Source organism: Dama dama, chromosome 13 (assembly GCF_033118175.1).
Source record: "Dama dama isolate Ldn47 chromosome 13, ASM3311817v1, whole genome shotgun sequence".
In the NCBI taxonomy this organism is placed as follows: domain Eukaryota; kingdom Metazoa; phylum Chordata; class Mammalia; order Artiodactyla; family Cervidae; genus Dama; species Dama dama.
The window spans coordinates 33,327,513-33,353,041 of NC_083693.1; the positions used below are offsets into that span (position 1 = coordinate 33,327,513).

The window sequence follows — 25,529 nt, forward strand, 5'->3', positions numbered from 1 at the left end:
CGGGAAGGTGGCGGCCCGGGAGGCGGGCTCGGGGCGCCGCCGGGAGCTTGTCATCGACGACCCGGAGAGGTTCTGGGCCGAGCTGTGGGCCAGCATAGGGTGGAGCCACACCCGGGGGTGTCGGAGCGGGAAGAGCCCGCGAGATCGTCCACGTGGGGAACCCTCGGGCCAGGATAGGAAGGGATAAATGATCCCGAAACCTTGGAACCTCTCCACCGGCAGCCGGCAGCGAGTCCCGTTTGAACCCCGAGTCTGAATCCGGGTTTAAACCCCGGCTACGCACTCGCCGGCTGTTGACCTTGATCAAGTAACTTAACCTCTCTGTCTTTCCCCTTCTCTACCAAACGGAGGTCACCCGCGTCAGTGTGATTGTGGGATTCACGGAGTTAATGGACCCGAAGTACTTGCCCAGTACTCCTCAGTCCACTGCTATCACCTGCAATTTCCATTTTTTAATTGGAACTGAGACTCGGGGGAATACGATGATTGAAGAGACTAGAACGCCTATTTATTTCTATTCCAGGTCGCGTTCCTGGAAGCCAGCTTACCACCCGCCAGCGTGCACAACTGGCTTCCCCACAGATGCCCACCATAGAGAATACCTTGTGCCTAGTCTGCCCTGGCTGCTTGACTGTGTTAGGGGACAGCCTGGATTCCTCTGCTACGGGAAATGGAAGGTGAGTGTGGTTCAGAGAACAGCTCAGGCAACCAAGGGAAGCACCTGTACTTAGTGACCTTATAACAACGGCAGTGGAAGAGGCTCATTTTAAAGAGGAGAGAAGAGAGTGGCAAAGAGGCTCAGAGCCAGGGCCACTCAACTTTTCAAAAGCCAGCTTTCCCTATTCCCTCATCCACTGCTTCTTGGAGGCCTTCTCAAACTCTGAGGTCATCGAGATAAAGCCTTAGCCCAGACTGTAACATATCCAGAGCTTCCCCAAGCAATGTCCTTACCTGTGACCTGGACATCACCGTCTTCCACAATGACTCCTTTACCAGCTGCTTAGCCTCCTTCCTCCTCCCCGACACCAAATATCTCCTCTGAGAACCCTTCTCTTCTCCCAGCCAGTCTCCCAGGCCAGCCCATCCCCTCCATCACCACCCAAACCTTGCCGAATCAGTCTTGCCTTCTCTCTTATGCCGTGAACCCCTCTAGCTACCCTGGGTCCTCCCCCCTCAGTCTAGACACATGTTCATGTGTGAGTCAGTTTAGAAAGTGCTCCCTCGGTGACAGGCTATGACCTGGGACCCTCTGCTACTACAGTTCTTACACCTGGACACAACTCCAGAAACAAAATATAGGGAAACTGTATGCAATTAAAAATAACTGCGACCCCATGAGCAGTTGGAGCAAATTCTGGACCCAAAAGATACAAAGATGGAAAAGCCCAGCTGCCACTTTTGAAGAGCCTGGAACAAAAACAGGGTGTCAGGAGCAAAGTAGGATACTCTGCATTCCCCTTTCACATACATCACCTAAGGGGTAGGCAAAACACCCAAGCCACCCCTCTGGCCCAAGCCACGGACACACTGCTACCCTCATCCCATAGAAGAAACAAGCTCGGCCCCCACCTCAGGGATCAAGAAGGGGAACCCATTGTTTGTTTTCACTCCTCCTAGCTGCAGAGAGGTCCCAATGAATGTTTGGCCTCTTGTTGGTGTGTTGTTAGTCACTCAGTCATGTCTGACTCTTTGCAACCCCGTGAACTATAGCGTGTCAGGCTCCTCTGTCCATGGAATTCTCCAGGCAAGAATACTGGAGTGTCTGGCCTCTAGTCAATTTCTATTGAATAGGCAAGGCGAAGAGCCCTGGTTGGTAAAACCTGGACCTGTGTGTCATCTTCATTTGCCATCTTCTCTCTTTCCTTTCCCATCTGTGCTGGGTTTTAATGACCATGTCTGTGCTAGTAGACCCCAAATGATCATTCCTAGCACTGACGTCTCCCCTCAGCACTGCCCTCTGGCCTTCCACAGGCACCTCCTGTTCAACATGGCCAAACTGGAATTCCCCGTCTGTCTCAAGTCCACTCCAGCCTTATCTCATCCAGTGGTGCCACCATTCACCTGGTCATCCAGAATCCTGGGAATCCACATCTGCTCTGGCCAATCCAAAATATCCATGTTTACCACAGTCCTCCTAATGTTACTTTCCAAATATATCTCAAGTCTGTTTGTGCCTCCCTATCCATGCCATTGCTGCCGCATTAGAGGTCTCTGCCATCATCCAGATTCCAGCCTCCTGCCTCATCTCCCTCCTCTGTCCTCACCTGCTCTGAAAGACCGTGCTCCCACCCTCTTTGCTTTCTTCATTGTACTTTATTTATGCTATCCAAAACCATCTTGTTTACACATCTGCCTCCTGTTCTGTGTCCCTCTCTCCATTATGATGTAAGCACCCTGTGGTCAGGAACGTTATCTACTTTCTTTACTATTCTGTACCCATCACTTGGACTAACAGCTGTCTTGAGCAGGTGCTCAAAAGATATTTGTTCACAGAATGAACATTCTGGAACATCATTTTCTGACAGAAATATAACACAAGCCACAAATGTGAACCTTATGTGTAGTTTTAAATTTTCTCGTAGCCACACTAGAAAAGTAAAAGACAGAGGTGAAATTAGTTCTAATAATATATTTTATCTAAAATGATATGTGCAAAAGATTATTGTTTAAATGGTCATCAATGTAAAAAATATCAATGGGAAATTTTACATTCATTTTTTATTTTTAGCAAGAACTTTAAAAAAATTATTTATTTATTTTTGGCTGTGCTGGATCTTTGGCTGCCTGTGGGCTTTCTCTAGTTACAGTACACGGGCTTCTCATTGCAGTGGCTTCTCTTGTTGCAGAGCACAGGCTCTAGAGCTTGGGATTTGTAGTTGTGGTGCATAGGCTTAGTTGCCCTGCCACATGTGGGATATTCTCAGACCAGAGATTGAACCGAACTTGTGCCCCCTGCATTGGTAGGGGGATTCTTAGCCACCGGACCACCACTACATTCTTTTTTTAATACTAAGTCTTTGAAATTGTGTATGTATTTTGTACTTAGAATATATTTCATTTCAGGCTAGTCACATTTCAAGTATTCAACAGCCACACGTGGCCAGTGATTCTGTATTGAACTTCATAGTTGTTGACTTGTTCCTCCTATCAGATCAAGCTGACTTCAATTATGCTCTCTGTTTCTTTAAGAATAGATTGGAAAATTAAATCCCTAATGAACTTATTCAAGCATCCTCAGAGAGTCTACCATGTTTCCAGCATTATTATAAGAAATGGTCACACAAAGATGAATTATAAATACATCTTGCCCAAGAAGACCATAGTCTAGTGTGAGAAAAGCACATGTAAACAAGTAGCATGCAAAAGATTCATGTACAAATTGCTGTAGACATCACCAGTCTCTCTAGAGGAGTTAAGAAGAGCTTCAGAGAGGTGAGGCTTTAGACCAGCCTTGCTAAACAGATAGAAGCTGGCCAATCTGATGAGGAATAATGGGGTTTTCCAGGAAAGGGAAATAACACACGTTAAAGGCAGAAATGTATGAGAGAGCATGTCACTTGATGAGCTTCAGGCTGTTTGCTCTGGTGGGAAGTACTTGTGCATGTGGCGGGGCTGGTAGGAAGTGAAGATGGAGAGGTGATCAGTGGCTCAGTCTTAAAAAACCTTAAGGGCAGGGAGCATGTAAGGTTTATGACTGGGTCCTAAATACTGCAACTAAAGATCCCAAAAGTGTGCAGCTCAGACCCAGCCCAGATATATGGCAGAAACCAATGAAATATTATAAAGCAATTATCCTCCAATTAAAAATAAAGTAAAAAAAAAAATTAAAGACCCAGCACCGCCAAATAAATAAATACTAAAAAAATATTTAGTAGGAGGAGAGGCTGACTTCATCAGAGTAACTTTTACTTTTTTTTTTTAACCTGGGGCCAAGATAGTGAAAGCGCAGAGTCCTAACCACTGGACATTCTGGAAATCCCCCAGAGTAACATCTTTAAAGCTCTGCCTGGCAGCTGATGTGGAATAGGGTTTAGAAAGAGGAGAAGTAGGAGGTAGGAAGTCCACTTAAGAGGCTTATTCTAGCGCGAGATGCTGAAGATCTGAACCAAAGTGTTGGCAACGAGAGGGAAGAACGAAGAGTAGCACCTGCTCGCCGCAGCTAGAGAAAGCCAGAGAGCAGCAACAAAGACCCAGTGCAGTCAAAAGTAAATAAATAAAAATTTTTAAATTAAGCAAATGTTTAAAAATTAAGCAAATATCATACAAATAAATAAAATATTGTTTTCATGCAGATGTCTTTTTAAACAACTTGTTTATTTCTTCATTTTTAAATTTTTGGCTGCACCCTGTGGCATGTGGGATCTTGGTTCCCAGACCAAGGATGGGGCCCACACTCTCTGCATCACTTCAGTTCACTCACTAAGTCGTGTCCAACTCTTTGCGACCCCATGAACTGCAACACACCAAGCCTCCCTGTCCATCACCAACTCCCGGGGTCCACCCAAACCCATGTCCATTGAGTCAGTAATGCCATCTAACCATCTTATCCTCTGTCGTTCCCTTCTCCTCCTGCCCTCAATATTTCCCAGCATCAGGGTCTTTTCCAATGAGTCAACTCTTCCCATGAGGTGGCCAAAGTATTGGAGTTTCAGCTTCAGCATCAGTCCTTCCAATGAACACCCAGGACTGATCTCCTTTAGGATGGACTGGTTGGATCTCCTTGCAGTCCAAGGGACTCTCAAGAGTCTTCTCCAACACTACAATTCAAAAGCATCAATTCTTCAGTGCTCAGCTTTCTTTATAGTCCAACTCTCACATCCATACATGACCACTGGAAAAACCATAGCCTTGACTAGACGGACCTTTGTTAACAAAGTAATGTCTCTGCTTTTTAATATTGCTGTCTAGGTTGGCCATAACTTTTCTTCCAAGGAGCAAGCATCTTTTAATTTCATGGCTGCAGTCACCATCTTCAGAGGAAGGTGGACTCTTAACCACTGGACCACCACAAAGTATCCCTTCTCTTGAAAAAGGATTGGATATGACTTAAAAGGCATTCAAACAGTAAAGTTGTTTAGTTTTTGATATTCAGTTTGTTTGTTTGTTTTAGGACCATCCAATTTGCAAGCCACGAAGGCTGATATTGTAGCCGTGAAATTGGACTCCAAGATTTCTGCAAGCAAAAATAGACACACTAAGGTCTGTCCTCTGCCCATTCCCTGATGAGAAAGACAGTTTTTTGTGTGTTAATTCAAAATAATTGACTAATCAGGAATGACACTGAAGGGCCCCTGACCATGCCTGCTTCTGCCGTGGAGGAAAGTGAGAGCAGCACATTAGAGAACTTGGTCACGTAAGGAAGAACTAGGGAGAAAGCTGCTGGCCAGGGACTGAGGGAGCAAAGAGTCAGCCCTGTGTCCATGCTTTAGCTCCCAGTCCCAGCGCCTCTTCCCCTTGTTCAGTTTTCCACTTTTTTCTTCCTTCCTTTCTTCCTTTTCTTCCTTAGTTTTTCTTACTGAAGTATAGTTGATTTAAACACAACATTGTGTTACTTGGAGGTGTACAGCATAGGGATTCAATACTTTTTGCAGATTATACGCCATTATAGGTTATTACAAGATAACGGGTATAATAATTCCCTGTGCTATACTGTATATTCTTGTTGCTTATCTATTTTATATAGTAGGTTTATCTATTCATGCCATACCTCTAATTTGTCCCTCCCATTCTTCCTCTTCCCTTTTCTCCCATTTTTTTATCCTTCTTTTTTTCATTTTTTAACCCTTCTGATAAAAGTTATGATTGTGATCGTTGGAAAGCCTGAACACTCTAGATGCATGTGCAAGGGGCAGTCAAACAGATTGCTCTGTGGGTTATATAGAGACAGAATAAAATGACCTGAGAGTCCACTCAAACAAACATTAAATGATGCTCAACACTGAGCTGGGATGGACTTCCCAGGTCGTTCAGTGGTAAAGAATCTACCTGCCAATGCAGGAGACATGTGTTCGATCCCTGGATCAGGAAGATCCCCTTGAGGAGGAAATGGCAACCCACTCCAGTATTCTTGCCTTGGAAATCCCATGATCAGAGGAGCCTGGCAGGCTACAGTCCATGGGGTCCCAAAGAGTTGGACATGGCTTAGTGACTGAACAACAACAGCAACAAACCCTTAAGTTACCTTAAACCTTGGGTTTGTTTTCAGCCATAAGTGCTCTCATGATTTCTCTTAATATGCTACAATGATTAACATTAATATATTTTTTAAACTTTTTATTTATTATTATTTGACTGCATGGGCCTTAGCTGCAACATGGAAACTCTTAGTTGCACGTGGGATCTAGTTCCCCAAGTGGGGATTAAACCCCCTGACCTCTGCATGGGTAGTGCCGAGTCTTAGCCACTGGACCACCAGAGAAGTCCCTACGTGGATATTTTGGGGCCCTAACAGGCATAAAGCAGGTGCTGAATAAATACTAACTGAAGGGAGAGGTAAAGATAGTATGTAAAATGTTTGTCCAAGAGTCTCCTGCTGGATGAGATCTGCACCATTGCCCTGAGTTTCCTAGCAACCAAAGCAAAGAAGGAAACATTATAACATTCACAGTGTCCATAAGGTAAAAACAGATCACTTGTTCCAAAGAACTCTCTCATGGCTCCTCTTAGAGGAAACAGCCTGTTATATAGTATGCCCTCAGCAGCCTTCCTACAATAAATATAGAATCAAATCCCACACAGTTGTCTGTCAGTACATCTTCAGTGCAGGTGGCTGGCATACTGCCCAGAGCCACTCAGTGCGAAGGAGTCAAAAATCATTCCTTGCAGATAAGCAACTCTCAGAAGGCTTGGCTTGGTCCAGTGATACATTTTACAGTATGTGGGGGCAGGAGTGGAAATACCTTCCTGGCAAGCACACTGTCCCTTCCAGTTTAAGCAATATCACCAGTGATCACTGAAACTCTCTCCCGTGGAGACTGGACATCACCAATAGGCTTCTTCTCTCCTGCCGACTGAAATCAATCTGCCAGCTCTGATCAAACGGTATTCATGATTATCCTTCAGGCAGTGTTCTGTGAGTATTAATTCCATGTAATAACATTTTCATACAAATGAGTTAATGGAGAGTTTGAAATTATAGTGACTGGCGAGAGAGGAAGCATTCTAAGTGGATTAGTAAGGACAGAGCATCATGGTTTGACAGGAAAACACGTGGAGGGTAGTTTGACATTTTTTCATGAGAAGGATGAGCATTGGACAATCAAACCCAAGATTGCTGCCCTGTTCAGACTGCTTCCCAGGTATAACAGAAGACCTCACATGTCAGGGTGTAAGTCAGAAAGAGCTAATTGGAAAGAAGATTGAGGGACTTCCTTGACATTTACTTTTCCTCTCAAGATACCTTGCCATCCTCTGACTAAAGAATTAACATAAAAATAGTTAACATAGGGACTTTTCTGGTGGTTCAGTGACTACAACTCTGTGCTTCCACTGCAGAGGGCATGGGTTCAATCCCTGGTCAGGGACCTAAGATCCCACATGCCAAATTGCACGGTGAAAAAAAAAACACCTTTTTTTCTATTTTCAAGACAACTGTAGGCAAAATGTGGAAAACAGAGTTACAAAACAAAATGTAAATATTATAAACGCATACCCTGTAAGGATCATAACTGCAAAAATCAAGGGGTATTGACAGAGAAGAAAGTGTTTCAAATTCTTTTTTTTCAAAGAAAATTGAAACTGAAACCCCCTCCTCAGTCCTATTCCTCTCCCTTCATCTCTAGAAGCAATCACTACCTTGAAATTGGGGGCATACCCAGTCCACATTTATATACATATAAACAAAATATGGGACTTCCCTGGTCACTCAGCGGTAAAGAATTTGCCTGCCAATGCAGGAAACAAGCCCCTGGTCTGGGAAGATACCTGGGAGAGGAAATGGCAACCACTCTAATATTCTTGCCTGGAAATCCCCATGGATGGAGGAGCCTGGAAGACTGTAGTCCACAGGGTCACAAAAAGAGTTGTACACAACTTAGCAACTGGACAACAACAAGAAACAATATGTAGTTATTTCATAAAATTTGCATCAATTATAATATCCTCATATATTTTTTCACTTAACATGGACTTTTTGAAATCCACTGATTTCTATACACTTCTTCATTCATTTTCACTGCTAGAGCATTCTACCATATGACCATACTACAATTTATTTTTCTTTCCTCTACTAATAGATCTCAGAGTTGATTTTAAGCTTTCACTTCTATAAACAGTGTTGTAGTGAACATCCTACAGTTATCTCCTCTGCACATGACAAGAGTTTCTCCAGGTGACAATGTCTAAACACAGAATAGCAGGCAACTTGTGCATATTGTTTGGTGCTCTACATTTGTTCAGTCCAGGCAAACGTCCTGCAAGTTTCTTCACTCACCTGATGAGCTTCAAAAGCAAAGAGTCCTTCCCAAGAGTCAGTTAGCTCGGCTTAATCAAGAAGTTCTCAAAGGTGTCTCCAGTCCACCCTCTGAGAACCATGTTCCTAATCCATGGCTGGAGACAGATATAATCTTCAAGCCTATATCACACATCAGGAAAAGATGCAGTTGATCCTAAGAAGAATCAGATGGGAAAGGTTAATAATTTTCCCCAGAATATGCTGGTAGCAGAAATTCAGATTTCAGACAATGATTTCAGGCTACAGTTTTCAGATTCAGATTCAGCCTGATTCAGATTTCAGGCTACAGTTTTACAAGGGAGAGTTCCTCCCTTACCCTGAGCTCAGAACATGACATATGATCTTTGTTTTTAGCTCCTTGTGCAGTGGGACATTTTTTTTTTTTTTTTTTTGCTAGTTTGCCCTTTCATCACCGGTGTGTGTCTCCTTGCAAGGTCCCAAACCTCTGCAGAATGTCAATTTCAATGTTCTGCATCCAGCAAACTCAAAGCCAGTTCTCCTAGCCTAATGTAGACATAAAAACCAAGTTTCCAACTTAATCGAAACAACAGCCTCCCTGGAGCTGTGGGCATTGCATTGCTCACAAACTCCAGGCGCCAGTCTTTAGTTTTAGCCTCTGGGAATTTCACTTAACTTTATTGCAGTCTAGGCTATGTATTTAAGTGATCCTGTTACCTTGTACCCAGCATTTAGTTATTTGAAGCGGTAGAGTTTTCAGATTATCTAGTCCAGGTTTTCAGGACTTTAACGCGAAAAAATGAAGCTCTAAGTGAGAGGTGAAAATAAAAGGGCATTTTCAGAAATGCACAGTCTCAAAAAATCTACCTCCCTTGAACCTTTTCTCAGGAAGCTACTGGAGGACATGCTCCATCAAAACAAGGCAGTATACAATGTAGAAGGTGATGTGGGATTTGGGAAACAGGACCTCCAGTCCGTGAACACAACTGAGAGGTCCCCCAGGAGAATAAGGGGACAACTTTTCAGGAGCCAATCTGGGGAAAAAGAAATCCAGCTTAGGGCAAGAGAGAGGCAACCCCAGGAGAACTGTCTCTAGAAAAAGATGTAATTGCTAGGTTACCTAGTATGTTTGAAGGTATCAAGATATGAAAAACTCCAGAGACCCTGAGGCTATATAGTGAGAGGAAATTGAAAACTAAGCAAATGGCCTCATCTTCTATAGTAGAAAGTTAATAGATAACATCCTGAAAAAAATCAAGAAATCCAATGTAAACATGTTATTTAGAAATATGGAGCCAAAGCAGGCATTAGGAGACACTGCTTTCCGGGGCAGAATTCAGGGATGGGGAAAAGTAGAACAAAGAATTCTAGTTTTTCTTTCAGCCATAGAAATCTACTTCTATTAAATAGATGTATAACTTGAATAAAAATAAATAAGAAATAAAATAAGGATGATGGCATAATACACAACATTCATATCATTTTTTAGTTTCGCAGCAAGATCCAAGACAGGTGTCTTTGCATAAGTATTCAAGCAATTAGTCAGTTTTTCAAAAGCAGTTCTTAATCTTTTGATGTACAAACCACTGTCTTTGAAGCTCTTATCACATTTTAATCCCTATTGCTTAGCTTCTTCATTTGTGAACTGGTTTTATAATCAAATTTTCATTTCTGAATAAGCCATTCTCCAACATCAGGTTAACTAACCTCAAGTTGAAATTCTGCAATTCCACAATCCTGAAGAGACCGACTGACTTATCCAAAAATGTCATTTACTCAATTGCAGAGGTGAACTGTGGCTGATCCAGTGGGAACTGATTTCGTAATTGACTGGTTTGTTAGTGACCACGTTGGAGGGTTGTTGACTTCTGCTACTTTACATGAACTCCAATTATGGGATCTTTTTTTTTTTTTTGAACTTTTTTTTCATTTTTTTGTTTTTTAAATATGAAAATATGATAACAGTTATAGGAAACTTGGATAATACAGAGCAAAGATATATATAGTTCTACCATGCTAAGTTGCCTCAGTTGTGTCTGACTCTTTGCGACCCCATGGACTATAGCCTGCCAGGCTCCTTTGTCCATGGGATTCTCCAGACAAGAATACTGGAGTGGATTGACATGCCCTCCTCCAGGGGATCTTCCTGACCCAGAGAGTGAACCTGCTTCTCTTAACATCTCCTGCACTGGCAGGTGGGTTCTTTACCACAAGCAACACCTGGGAAGCTCACACATAGTTCCGCTGTATATTACAATTATTTTTTAAGTAGATAAATTGAGATTTTTAGCTGGAGTTTCAATATCAAACTCTCAAAAATTAATAAAATGCATAGAAAGATAGAAGGATATATAGTAGACCTGAAAAGCACTATGAACCAATAAAACAAGGTGCAAAAATTTCATGGTCTAAAGATATTGAAATCATACAAAGTCTGTTCTCTTATCATGGTAGAATTATGTTAGAAATCAATATCACAAGATATTTGAAAATAACCCACATATTTTGAAGTGCTGTGTGACATTTACCAAGAGAGATCTTTTGACCCTGTTGTGAGGCATGCAGGATCTTAGTTCCCCAACCAAACCAGCATTGTGGCAACATGGTATCTTAACCCCTGGACCACCAGGGAAGTCCCAAATTGTAGGGTCTTGACTAATAAATATTCAGACAGTAAGAATTCTGTTTATGGTAAAACTGACTGTCCCAACTGCCACATTCACTCCTCACTCAGTGGTTCCCCACCTGCTAGATGTCTGGTGCAGAAGGGAAATGGCATAAAAGCAGAAAGCAGAAAGGAGAAGTGGGAAGGGGATGTAGAATGAGGACTCAGTACACGGTATACTTTATAACCAGCCTCTGGGTGCTGGAGCGCTCACTGAATTCCTATCTAAACAATCACATTTAAAACATTCATTCACTACACATTTATTTATTGAGTGTGCCACAATGTGCCACATGCTCCACTAGGTACTGTGGTTATAAAAAAGGAAAGTGTGAAAAAGTGGCCAGCCCCTTCACAATCTACAGAGGACTCAGATCTATAAAAACAAAAATGACAGGTGTACTTGAGAAGGACAGTAATCATACAGATTAAAGGTACCCAGGGAGGGAATGATTTTTTAAAATATTTATTTATTTGACTGCACTGAGTTTTAGCTGAAGTATGCAGGATCTTTAGTTGTGGCTTTTGAATTCTTAGTTGCAACATGTGGGAGCTAGTTCCCCGACTAGAGATGGAACCTGTGCCCCCTTACATTCAAAGAGTGAGATCTTAGCCACTGCACCACCAGGGAAGTCCCAGGGGAGAGAATGATTAATTCGGCCAGGGCTTCTCAGAGGAAGTAACCCCTGAAGGACTAACCCAGAGAGGGCATTTCAGAAAGAAGTTATCTACAACGTATAGAATGAAGTGTTAGTTGCTCAGTCGTGTCCAACTCTGTGACCCCATGGACTGTACCCTGCCAGGCTCCTCTGTTCATAGATTTTCTAGGCAAAAATACTGGAGTGAGAAGCCATTCCTTTCTCCAGGGGGTCTTCCCGACCCAGGGGTCAAATCCGGATCTCCTGGATTGCAGGCAGATTCTTTAACCATCTGAGCCACCAGAATGAAATGGAAGCGGAAATACCATAGCACAGCCTGGGAACTGCCAGCCAACACCAGGGTAGAGGAACTAGTGAAATTTTTAAGATGGAGAGGGACACTTTTAGGTTGACCATTATAGATTTTTCTAGTAGGTGGGCTGACTTTGAGGTGAAAGGAGTGAAACAGGAAGCAAAAGGTTGAGAGGAGCAGTAATCCAAGCAGAAGAATGAAGGCATCTTATACCAGGGCAGCTACAGTGAGGGTAGAAAGGAGACGCTACTTAGGAATAGAATATACAGATCTTGGTGATTAATTGGATGTGTGAGGCATGATGCAGAGACGAACTTAGCAGTGGCAGCTTTCTGGGGAGAAGGAAAGGGAACCAAGGGGACGAAGATACAGAGATTTATGGAAACCTATTGTGATCTTTCTTTCATTTTGATATTTCTTTATTTGGCTGCACCAGGTCTTCACTGCAACATGTGAACTTTTGTTGAGATCTAGTTCTCTGACCAAGAAACGAACCCTGGTCCCCTACATTGGAAGCTCGGAGTCTTAGCCTCTGGACCACCAGGGAAGTCCCCAGACTATGTTTTTTCAGAATTCTGGAGACAGAGCTTCCTTCCTTGTGCTTGTTGCTGCCCAAATAAAATTTATAAACTAGTGAAGACTGAACACAGTTGTGTTGCATACTCTTTGTGATCTGTTGAAACCAGAGGCTGAAATCAGAGAGCAAGACTTTCTTTCCATCTGAGTGCCAGGATCTCAGCTAGGTTTTTTAAGGTAGCAGCAATTTACCTCATAAGGTAAATTGAAGCAGCTTCCAGGAAAGATGTCAACTCAGCTTGATGTGTTTGTGGAGCTCCAGAAAGATTGCTTGTAGGTGTTTGGATATCTACTAATAAAGCAAGTATCATGGGACTTCCCTGGTGGTCCAGTGGTTAAGAATTCGTCTTCCAACACTGGGGACACAAGTTCGATCCCTGGCTGGGGAATTAAGACCCCACATATTTCAGGTCAACTAAGCCCGCATCCTACAACTAAAGAGCCCATGCACCACAAAGAAAACCCAGAGCAGCCAAAATAAAATAAATACATAAATAAAAAAGTAAAAATAAGTATTATGCTTATAAGAATGATCAGAGATGAAGATACAGATTTGGGGGTCACCAGCATTAGCTGAAATCATGGGAATAGAAGAGATCACACAGAGAAATGTGGTAGAAGGGAAAAAAACAAAGGCATCAAGGATGGAATCCTGAGTAAACCAACAGGTAAGGCTGGGAACAGATGAGGAGCTTGTCATGTAGGAAATGGAAAACGAAAAGTAAGAGACCTGGGACTTCCCAGGTGGTCCAGTGGTTAAGACTCTGTGCTCTCCAATGCAGGGGCTTATGTTCAATCTCTGATTGGGGAACTAAGATTCCACATGCCATGTGGCCAAAAAAAGAAAAAAGTTACAGCCATGAAAAATTATAAAAACTTATCACAAACCCAGGCAAGGAGAGTAAATGTAATCAAAGAGTCAAAGAGTAAGTAGTCAACCATCACACCCAATGAAAATGAAATGGCAGCTTTGGCGGTTAGGAGACCACCAGCAGCCTTCGAACTACTCAGTGGAAAGTAGCCAGAGCCATCCTGTCATTGCTTGAGGACTGGCAGGAGATGAAGATGCAGTGAATGCTGTGATAGGAAGGAAGATGAAAAAGGGGACACTTTGAGGCTGACACAGCGTTGAGGAACGTTTTCCTGTTAGGGGAAATAGTTACATATTGGGTTGGTCAAAAAGTTTGTTCAGGTTTTTCTATAACATCTTCCTGAATATTTGTGAGTACCAGGAAAAGATGCCAGTGGAAAAAAGGAGAGTTTGAAGTCACCAGGGAGAAAAACAAGAGACAGCAGCAAAATGGTAAGGGAATGAACTGAAGATAGAAGGTGGAAAACTTAGTCTTGGAAAGAAAGGAAATAAGTATCTGAGGCAGATGGGAAGACCTACTTATCACCAGGTTGATCCAGTTGCTGTTGAAATGAAGTGGGAAATCAATAGAGACAGGCAAAGTTAAATGCAATGTGTTCACATAATCAGCCTGGTCTGTATTTACTTTGCTGTAACCAGAGGGGCAACATGTTCTAATGATGTGGACTCTGAAACCCAGCCTGCGGCTTTGAATTTCACTGCTGGCCATGACATGCTTTTTCGTGGAAGGTCATATTTATATCACTGCGGCAGAATCACAGCAACTCTGCTCGGTCTCCGTGGCTCATTTCAAAGATTCAAAATATGTGGGATGGATAATTCCAGCTCTTCAATGCCCTTAGAGCCCTAATATTATTTTTATGAGCTTGACAACAGCCTTGATAATGTGGTGTAAACTAGACTAATTTTAGTTATTTATTTTATACATGATTGCATCAGTCCAACTAGATTTAAAATAGATTGAAAAAGGGAAAGTCACAGCTGTGACAAAAATGTGAAAACTATTCAGATTCCACAGTAGTTACAGAAATATAAATTTGAAAAATGAGGCACCAGCTATTCAATGATCAAAAGCAAAGTCAAATTATTAAATCTATGTGGGGTAGACTTTAGAAAAATAGAGACTGCCAGTGAACACTGAAATTGGTTCAGTCCTTTGAATAGCTGCCAACATTTATTGATCATGTACTCCACATCAGACACTGTTTTAATGTCATCTTTTAAAAAATATTTTAATACTTTTATTAAAAAATCTAAAGATTTTTAATTAAAAAATAATATATTTTACTAAAATTTTTTCATATTTTTAATTTTAAAACATTTTCATATTTTTAGCTTATAAACATTTTCAAGTTTTAGTTTAAATATTGCTAACATTTTGATTTAAAATACTTAATATTTTACAAATATATTAATGTTTTACCTTTTATTTTCTAATAATTTCAAAAATATTTATCTATTTATTTGGCTGCACCAGGTCTTAGTTGGGTGCCAGATTCTTAGTTGCAGCATGTAGGACCTAGTTCCCTGACCAGGGTTTGAACCAGGGTGCCCTACATTGGAAGCACAGAGTCAGCCACTGGACCACCGGGGAAGTCCCTAATTATTTAATTTTATGTCATATGAATTTTACCTCAACTTTTAAAATTTATTCATTAAAAAAAAGCACTGAGAACCCCAAGAGCTTTTGTTTATGTGGGTTTATTTATCAATATTTCTTGTGTTAAAAATTTATCTTTATTCACCTAAAAATAACAATGAAAAGAAATATATAGAAATAAATATTAAAAATTTAAAATGATGACAAACAACATTTTTATTAAAAAATAACCATATTTTCCACAACAGAAAATAGTTAGAAAAATAGTATTGTTTTACATTTTTAAAAAATCTCTTTAATATCTGGCTTATTAGAAGACAGCTGAATTTTATGCTTCTGAATTAAACCTGTTACAATATCACACTGTCAGGTAGCCTTGGGAAAAACGTCACTGTACACGCCTAAGAGAATGAAAGAGGCAAATACTGTCTTCACTGTTATTATAAAAATAGTTTTGACCTCACAGACCCCCTGAAAGGGTCTCCAAGAACCTCAGGGGCCCCAGGCATATTTATAAAACTGTGGCTGAAAACAGAGAGGGATGGCTTTGTGGACACAGGACCAGTGTAGGCACACAGAGCCCTGTGCCCTGACAGGCCTCACATTTGGGGTTTAACGCTCTGTAGTTGCCATCTTAAAATTCTTAAGAATCTAATCTTTGAACGTGTGTTTTGTAAGGTGGCTTAGACAGTAAAGAATCTGCCTGCGATGCAGGAGACAAGGGTTCGACCCCTGGGTTGGGAAGATTCCCCTGGAGAAAGGAATGGCAACCCACTCCGGTATTCTTGCCTAGAGAGTCCCATGGACAGAGGAGCCTGGAAGGCTACAGTCCATAGGGTTGCACAGGGTCAGACATGACTGAGGGACTAACACTTTCACACTTTCACTCTGTCAGTGAAGTCCAATGGGACAATGGAGCAGGCACCCAGGGCCTGGAGCCTTGGCTCATGCACTGTCCCCCACTTCTGCTGCTTCCCTGCCTCCCAGGGACCAGCTCAAGGCACCCACCCCACCCAGGGTACCCTGAGCCTCCACCTGGCCTGCCTTCTTGCCCAGCACACATTGGCATCCTCGCTCCTGGTGGGCGCCTTGGCTAGGGCTGGGGAAGGATCAGAGTTGAGCACCATTTGTTCGGTGGTGACTCAGGCAGCTGACTTCACTCCAGAGTAGAAATACCCTGACCTCAGGGTAAACCTCTCGCCTGTCCCCAAATCTAGATATTTACCACGTCCTGGCACAAAGGTTGCAATACCTTTGAGGTTTACGCGTTCCCGTGAGTCGGAGCAACTGGCCTATGGGAGGAGGACAGCTCTGGCCTGGCCAGAGAAGGAAACCCAGCAGCTATTGAGCCTAGTGCATGTCTGGCACCAGGGGACTGACCCCTAGGGGGCCTGTGAGTCTGCACTCAGCCTGCCAGCATCCCTGCACCCAGGGGAATTTGACATTGCTATTTAATAATAGCAAATAAGAAACACCAGAACAGGTGGAGGGGGAGCAGTAGAGAGGGAGAGAAAGTGAACAAAGAAAAAAACTTTTTATTTTAGTATCTTAGTGGAATTTGTTTACTGCTGTTTGAACCAGGGCCCCCATGTTCATTTGAAGTGGCTGGTCACGAAATAATTAAGACTGTATACAGACTCAGGGAATAATCAAGACACTTGAGTGGGATTTCCCTCGTGGTCCATTGGTTAAGAAATCTGCCTTGCAACTCAGGGGACATCTGTTTGATCCCTGGTCCAGGAAGATCCCACTTAACGCGGAGCCTCTAAGCCCGCGCACCGCAAATGGTGAAGCCCTCGTGCTCTAGAGTCCCTGCTCTGCAACAGCAGAAGCCCCCGCGGCGGGAAGCTGAGCACAGCTAGAGAGCAGCGCTCGCTCACTGCAGCTGGAGAAAAGCCTGCGTAGCAACGAAGACCCAGTGCAGCCAAAATTAACATTTTATATCTATATATATTCTAAAAAAAAAAAGACACTTGAGTGTTCCTGCCCTTGGTCCTAATATAATAAACCAACAAGGGTAATTTATCCTAAATGAGTGGGTTCACAAAGGGGGAAAAAAAAAAAAAACCTAAAAGAGGGGGGAAAAAACCTAAAAATAGAAGTACTTGGATTTATGTATTTACAGTCAAAAGTAATCTATAACTCATAATAGAAAAATGAGAAAAATGTCTTCCTTCATCCTCTAAAATCTATTTGTCCCCTAATATCCTTCATCTCATCTCTGTCCATTGAAAAGAACTAGAAATCATGACCAAGCCAGAAGAAATGAGTTTCATTAGAGGCCACATTTTGGTTTCTAAATATATTCCCTATTAAAGAGAATTGAGCCTCCTTAGAGAAATGACTAATTCCAGGTCAGGACAGCAGACATACAGCTTGACACACTACAAAGCAAGGGCGCTCTTAAAGATTATTGCCATCAGGTCGTAAGGCTCAGAAACCCAGTACTCTTAGCAAAACTTGGCAATTAATATGCCTAGACACGAAAAGTGAAAGCAAGCCTCTGTGGATGTTTGGAAAGGTGAAGCTAGAACAGTGTTGGTTTTCTGATCACCCTCTGTATTCAAAACTTTTCATTAGTTTTCTTGGCCACGCCCCATGGCATGAGGCATCCTTTATCCCCAACCAGGGTTTGAACTCTCACCCCCTGCGTTGGAAGCAGAGTCTTAACTGTTGGACTTCCAGGGAAGTCTCAGCGTCAAGGACTGTCATCAAACCTTCTAGCTCAATTCCTGGTACATGACTCCAAAGAGATGGTTACTGTTTGGGTGAGTAGATAGATGGTTGGATGATGAACAGAATGGAAAAGTTAGAGAAACTATAAAACTATGAAATTGATTTACTCATAAAGGGGTGGTTGTGGAGGGTAGCAATGCCAGGAGCTTTCTATTCAGAAAAATTCCTAAAATGAACAGTTTTCAGCAACAAAAGTTTACAAGTTGGTAAAATCAAGGAAAAATAAACCAAAGAAATATGGCTGCAAATTTAGGTGCACTAAACCCCTGATAGTTCAGTTGGTAAAGAATCCCCCTGCCAGTGCAGGAGACGTGGGTTCGATCCCTGGGTCGGGAAGATCCCTAGAGAAGGAAATGCTAACCCACTCCAGTATTCTTGCCTGGAGAATCCCATGGACAGAGGAGCCTGGCAGGCTACACCACAATCTGACCTTACTGGGTCCCACTGATTAGGTGACATGGAAACATGTATTTTAGTCCATTTGATTACAGTTAATCCAAGTAAGGAATGAGACCAGTCCCTTTTAGTAAGGTTGCTTCAGGGGCAAAACGACTCAGTCTGTCCAATTTCACTTTCTTCTTCCAGCTTATCTCCAAGGTAAGCATTTGAGTACAGAAAAGGGACCCTGGTGACCTCAAGATACCCTGGTCTCATACTGGTCCTCTGCTCTGTGGGAGCCGGTGGCCACTGAGACTCAGCTTGTCTTGGCCTGGCTTCTAGTGTCCACAGCTGACCCTGCAGCTGCTCTAACCTGCAACCCAGTTTTATTTGTCCTGGTCAGAGCTTGAGGACTGTGCTCCAGCTGGCATGTCCTCACTGTAGCTTGCCACGATCCTTGGGCTCCACTGAATTGCTGCCACATTGTCAGTCTGGCCCCTGGACAGGAGGCCCAGGCAGTGGGTTTGCCTCACTCCTACCCAGCAGATCATGGCTCTCAATTCTACTTCCCTAGGGGCTCAAAGGGGCTTCCCTGGTGGCTCAGACAGTAAAGAATCTGCCTACAGGGCCGGAGACCTGCGTTTGATCCCTAGGTCAGGAAGATCGCCTGGAGAAGGGAACCGCTACCCACTCCAGTATTCTTGACTGGAGAATTCCATGGATAGGGGAGCCTGGCGGGCTACAGTCTATGGGGTTGAAAAAGAGTCAAACACAACTGAGCAACTAACTGTGTGTGTGTGTGTGTGTGTGTGTGTGTGTGTGTGTGTGTAGGGGCAAAAAAAGGCTCAGGAATGAACACTGCATCTTTTCCTTGGCCACCCTAATTTTAGACCAATTCCCTTGAGAAGGAGGCCAAAAATTCACTCTTTCCTCTTCTGGGAAGATAAACCTCCTGTCTTAGGGAAGGCTGCACGGGAACATTACATAAGAAGGAAATAAAATACATCTGCTTATTGTGTGCAAAAATATTGTCACCAATACATAAAGCAAGCAAAAAGTAATATAAGGGTGATGATAGTAAAAATGCAGTAATAGCGTAAGGAAAACTTCTTGACTAAATCATCCAGAAGAAATGTAAGAATTTGGAGAAAAAATCTTCAACATTTTTCTGGCAATTCTAATATAAGTCTAACACACACCCCAAAAGGTGCACAAATCCTAAGAGTATAGTTCAGTGAATTTTCAGAAGTCAGTCTACACTTCTACAGCACCCAGATCTAGAAACAGAACATTAACGGCACCCAGACGCATGCCTCCTGTCATTTCCACATCTTGACATAACACCGCAGATCGGTTTCTTGTTTTTGAACTTTACATAAGCAGGATCACATACTCTTTCAGGTCAGACTCCTTTTATTCAATATTAGGTTGGAGAATGATTCATCTATGCTATTATATCAGTTCATTTTGTGTAGATTTCCATTGTGATAATATGAGACAATTTACATCTCTATCTGTTGAAGATCAACATTTGGGTACTTTCTGTTGTTATTGTTATTGTTCAGTCGCTAAGTCGCGTCCAACTCTTTGTGACCCCATGGACTGCAGCATGCCAGGTTTCCCTGTCTTTCACCATCTCCTGGAGTTTGCTCAAACTCATGTCCATTGAGTCGATGATGCCATCCAACCATCTTATCCTCTGCCTCCCTCTTCTCCTCCTGCCCTCAATCTTTCCAAGCATCAGGGTCTTTTCCAGTGAGTTGGCTCTTCACATCATGTGGCCAAATTGTTGGAGCTTCAGCATCAGTCCTTCCAAAGAATATTCAGGGTTGATTTCCTACAGGAGTGACTGCTTTGGTCTCCTTGCAGTCCAAGGGGCTCTCAAGAGTATTCTCCAACACCACAGTTCAAAAGCATCAGTTCTTTGGCACTCAGCCTTCTTTAAGGTCCAACACCACAGTTCAAAAGCATCAGTTCTTTGGCACTCAGCCTTCTTTATGGTCCAACTCTCGCATCAATGCATGACTACTGGAAAAACTATAGCTTTGACTATACAGACCTTTGTGAGCAAAGTGGTATCTCTGCTTGTAAAAATCTTAGTAATCAAATGCTTATACTGCCTAATTTGCTCAAAGACATATATTTATTTTAAAACACTTAAGTATAGCTCTTACCACATGTCAGGCAATATTCTATCATGTAAGGCTGTATTACATTATCTTCATGGCAACTCTGTAAACGTCATGATCCCCAGTTTATAGACAAGGAGACTAAGGCATATAAAGGGTAAGCAACTTACCACAGGTTGAACAGGCACTGAGGGGCAGAACCGGAGTTCACACCCAGGCAGTGTGGCGCTAGAGCGTGTGCTCTACACTTTGCACTAGTGTAGTGTTAGTCACTCAGTTGTGTCTGACTCTTTGTGACGCTATGGACTGTAGCCCGCCAGGCTCCTCTGTCCATGGGGTTCTCCAGGCAAGAATATTGGAGTGGATTGCCATTCCCCTCTCCAGGGGATCTTCCTGACCCAGGGATCAAACCTGGGTCTCCCACGTTGCAGGCAGATTCTTTACCATATGATACTTTGTGCTATTCAACTTCAAATTATTGGGTGCAGCCAGGGTGAATTAGAAATGGAATTTTTGAACAAGAAAGTTGTTAAAAACAAGTGATGAGATAGTGTTGTGTACTGACCAGGGTTCTTGGCCTTCCCCAGTCAATAGAAGTTGATCAGAGGCCAGACAAGAGATTCAGGCAAGGCTTTACTGGGGTCCCTGCTGCAGCATCAGGGAGCAAGAATAAGCAACAGGTTCCTTTGCTTGCTCCTCAGAGGTGGGGGGCAAGCTTGCTCCTTATTTGAGGTGGGGTTACGGGTGTGCAGAGACATTACTTTGCCAACAAAGTTATCTCTACTCAAAGCTATGGTTTTTCCAGTAGTCATGTATGGATGTGAGAGTTGGACTATAAAGAAAGCTGAGCGCCAAAAATTGATGCTTTTGAACTGTGGTGTTGGAGAAGACTCTTGGGAGTCCCTTGGACTGCAAGGAGATCCAACCAGTCCATCCTAAAGGAAATCAGTCCTGAGCATTCATTGGAAGGACTGATGCTGAAGCTGAAACTCCAATACTTAGGCCACCCGGTGTGAAGAACTGACTCACTAAAAAAGACCCTGATGCTGGGAAAGATTGAAGGCGGGAGGAGAAGGGACCGACAGAGGATGAGATGGTTGGATGGCATCACCTACTCAATGGACATGAGTTTCAGTAAGCTCTGGGAGTTGGTGATGGACAGGGAAGCTTGGCGTGCTGCAGTCCATGGGGTCGCAGAGTCAGACACGACTGACAGCCCGAACTGAACTGAACAGGTGTGTCCAGGGGTCAAGCTGGAGGGATGGCTTAGGTGGTTTGCCCACCCCTAGGTGGTGCTGTATGCAGGGGCATGCACAATTGTCTGTCAAATCCCGGTTTTTGCTCCAGGCTCTCCAGAAGTTGCAGTTGGATTTTGAGTCTCTTTTTATCTTTTGGGTCCAGAGTTTGCCCCAACTACTGCATGTATGCACTTATTTTTAGTCCCATACAGTTTCTTCATATTTTGTTGCTCATGGAGAGGTGTGTCCAGGTGCAAGCGTTGCAGCAGAAGATCCCATGTCCCAGACCTATATCTCAGTGTCAGAAGAAGGAGAGGGAGGGAGGAAGGAGAAAAGTGATTACCAAAAACAGTAACCTCAGCACTTACGTGTATGTGCTTATTGGTATTGTTGTGGCATCTGAGTAAACTATCCTCAGAGTGCCCTGACTTCTACTTGATTGACAAGTCTAGTTTCTCTACACACTCCTCTTTATGTAAATTTAATTATCTAAAAACCCAACATTTGTGTCAGTTGTCCTGGCCCATGATAATGTGTGCTCTTATGGGATCAGAGAAAGGAGACGAATTTTTAAAATTTTTTTATTTGGCTGAGCTAGGTCTTAGTTGCAGCATGTAGGATCTAATTCGCTGACCAGGAATAGAATCTGGGTTCCCTGTATTGAGAGTGTGGAGTCTTAGCCACTGGACCAACAGGGAAATCCCAGGAGGTGAAATTTTGACAGAAGATGACAGATTCTGGGAATCCATGAGAATTTTATGGTATCTGGTATTTGGAAGAAAAATAGTGAGAAGGCAATAAACCACACACATAGGGCCCCAGGGCCTGCCAGTGGACAAATGTTTGGGTTAAGAAACCAGGGCTATTTGAAATTACAAACCTCGATTTTCCCTTATTCATCTCCCAGAAAGCTAGATCAGAGGGAATGTTATTGCCTGAGGGAACTTAAGAAATAGAGCTCAAAAGATAAAGGACACAGACAATAAATACCTCCTCTTCCCGTACACAAGTCCCACGCACCTCAGCAAAAAGATGCCAGGAATCTCTTTGGGATGGGTAGACATGTCCCCCCTATCTTTCAGGTGGGTCGCAGACTAAAATTGTGTTTCAGCCATTACATTCTCATTAAAGTCAGTAAGAGTGGCTGCCAGGTGAAACCAGAAGAGAGATATTCCTCATGGAGATGAGGCATGTCCATCTCTCTCAGAGCTGGGGACTTAGAGAGCTTGAGCCGACTTGGTGAAATAAAAAGCCATCCTCTCCCTTGTTTTTTTTTAACTTTTTATTTTGTACTGGGGTATAGCCAATTAACAATATTGTGGTAGTTTCAGGTGGACAGCAGAGCACCCAGCCATACATAAACAGGTATCCATTCTCCCCTAAACTCCCCTGCCATCCAGGCTGCCACATAATATTGAGCAGAGTTGCCTATGCTAGACAGTAGGTCCTTATTGGTTATCCATTTTAAAAACAGAAGTGTGTACCTGTCCATCCTAAACTCCTTAACTATCCCATTCCCCCATCCTTCCCCCTGGCAACCATAATTTCCTTCTCTAAGTCTGTGAGTCTGTATCTGTTTTATAAATATGCTTCCTTATATCATTTATTTTTAGATTCTGCAAATTAAGGATGTCATAGGATATTTCTTTTTCTCTGTCTGACTTACTTCACTCGGTAAGACATGGTCCAAAAGGATACACGTACCCCAGTGTTCATTGCAGCACTACTGACAATAGCCAGGACATGGAAGCAACCTAAAAGTCCATTGACAGAGGAATGGATAAAGAAGATGTGGTACATATATACAGTGGAATATTTCTCAGCCATTAAAAAGAATGAAGTAATGATACTTGCAGCATAATGGATGAAACTAGAGATGGTCTCCACTGCTCTTGAAAAGTCTCTAGGGATGGGAGTCAAGTGAAGAGAAGAGACCTCTCAGAGAAGGACCAAGAAGAGGCAGCTGATTCACTGAGCATCCAGGTAATCCACCACCACTCAGAAGAGACGGAGGCAACCATTCACAGTGGAGCACAGTGGTGGAGCCCTTGGTGAATGAGTCCAGCTTGGGCAGCTGGGACAAGAGCCCAAGAAAAGGGAGGGGACAGTCAAGGCAGGAGGAGGCAGGGAAGTGTTCAGGGAAACATGCCCTACAAGAGCCCGAGCAGACATGAAAGCTGACAGAACACTAGAGAAGGATGAAAGCTGAGCTGTTCTGTCTGGAGCAGGAAAGCAGAAGGTGGAATTCTGAGATCAAGGAGGTCAGTAGGGAGATGGAGAGATAGTGGGAAATCAAGCTGCTTCAGACTAGGGTGACCCTTCACCTGCTTGCTTTTTAATTCCTGGGGCCATGCCTCTAGGAAAGCCTTCTCAGAAACTCTTGACCCTAAAGAGGGAGGAGATGGTGGTTTTTAGGGCTAAAGTCTGCCACATATTTCCAAAAAATGTTAATGCTCACTTGTAAACAGGTGAAGTGTGTGGAGAAAATTACTCTATAGGCTCAGAGGTCTTAGGAATAAGCCTCTGCTGTGTGTTAATGTTATCGTAGTGAAGTCTGGTGAAGACTTGGAGTTGTTTAAAAGATTTATAAGGGCAATCTTGGGCCATTCTGACTTTTACCCCTCCCCTCTTCCCTGGAGCTCAAACTCAGGTCACAAGCATAATTGCGGCCTTATGAGTCAAGGATATTATTTCACATGCTTATCAGTTTCTGCTGGACACGTGAGTCTTTTTCTGCCTTTAGCTTCTTGACCTTAGCTTCTATTTATACCCACAGTACTCATCCTTTCAAATAGAGGGTAATCCAATAGCAGCTACTTTTTCACATGCTCCTGAAACATAAAAATCCAAAAGACAGAAGCAGTCAGCTCTTCACTGCAGCAGTATTGTAATCACCAAAGCTGGAAGCAGTGGAAATTTCCAGCAACAAAGAAATACATTAAGGTTTTGTACACTTGATGCAGCGTGAGAATGCAGTCATGAGAATGACAATTACAAAACTGTGTAGCGACCTTGGAAAAATTTTAGTATATAATGTTAAATTTTAAAAGCAGGATATAAAAATTGCATATACATTACAAAATATAAATACAACCTTGTTAAAATACATTGGAAAACATAAAAGTTATTAATGTAGTGAAATTATGGATAAATTCATGATGCTATTGCCCCAACTTAATTGTATTGTTATATTATCTTTCTGTAAAAGTTTAATTTTGCTGTAAATGAATTATAGGTTTATTGTTTTTTTAAAAAATCTAAGTACAAACTTGCATGAAGTTAAAAAAAAAAGAGAAAAAAATCATAAGGACATAGTAAGTGCGTTTTATATTTTTCAAATGTCTTTTCTTTCTTTAGCATTAATTTCCAAAATAGATGTTTTCCTCATTCTCCTGTCTGCCTTTTCTAGAGTTTTACTAGATGTTTTTTCTGCCAATAGGTCTTTTTCTTATAAATCCTCACATTTATTTCTAATTATAAACTAGCACACATGGTGACATATATTACTTTCCTAGGCTGAATTCCAGAAAGCGATGACAAGCAGAGAAAGAAGAGCTCCATAAGTAAGCTGAATTTAGAGGATGGCAAGTTGCCTTTGCTGCTTTTTTTTTTTATCCAAGAAGAAATTGTATTTCTAGCTGAAGCAGGTCCCAGCGTGTTTCCCACCCCCACCCCCTTCTAAATTATTAGCTTCTTTGAGGAAAGTAGTATGTTCTAGTCATCTTTGTAATGTCATCTCCAGTGCCTTGCACTAGAAGTAGGAAATGAGTGTTGAACGGAATTAAATTGTATTTTGTCAAATGAGAGGTGATACCTCACAGCATTTCAGGGGAAGACAAAGAAATAAACCACATCTTATGACAGACATGCAGGTGTCCTTGCTGTAACTTACCAGTTAGCCAATTCAATTATTGTATTGTAGTCAATTGTAGTCAAATCTCACAATATTTTTACCTTTTTCTTTTTTTATATAAT

General features: G+C 42.5%; 1 long non-coding RNA gene across 3 annotated transcripts; it reads left to right on the top strand.

Annotated features, from left to right (window-relative positions):
* Positions 1-194: 194 nt before the first annotated feature.
* On the top strand, positions 195-23,851 carry LOC133067844 (uncharacterized). Of its 3 annotated transcripts, none has more exons than XR_009695417.1 (4): positions 195-307; positions 524-677; positions 5,111-5,199; positions 23,168-23,851. It is a non-coding gene; the product is annotated as an uncharacterized LOC133067844 (long non-coding RNA). The 3 variants fall into 3 exon arrangements; XR_009695418.1 differs by lacking the exon at positions 23,168-23,851 and adding an exon at positions 12,463-12,630; XR_009695419.1 differs by lacking the exon at positions 23,168-23,851 and adding an exon at positions 6,826-6,882.
* The last annotated feature ends 1,678 nt before the right edge of the window (positions 23,852-25,529 follow it).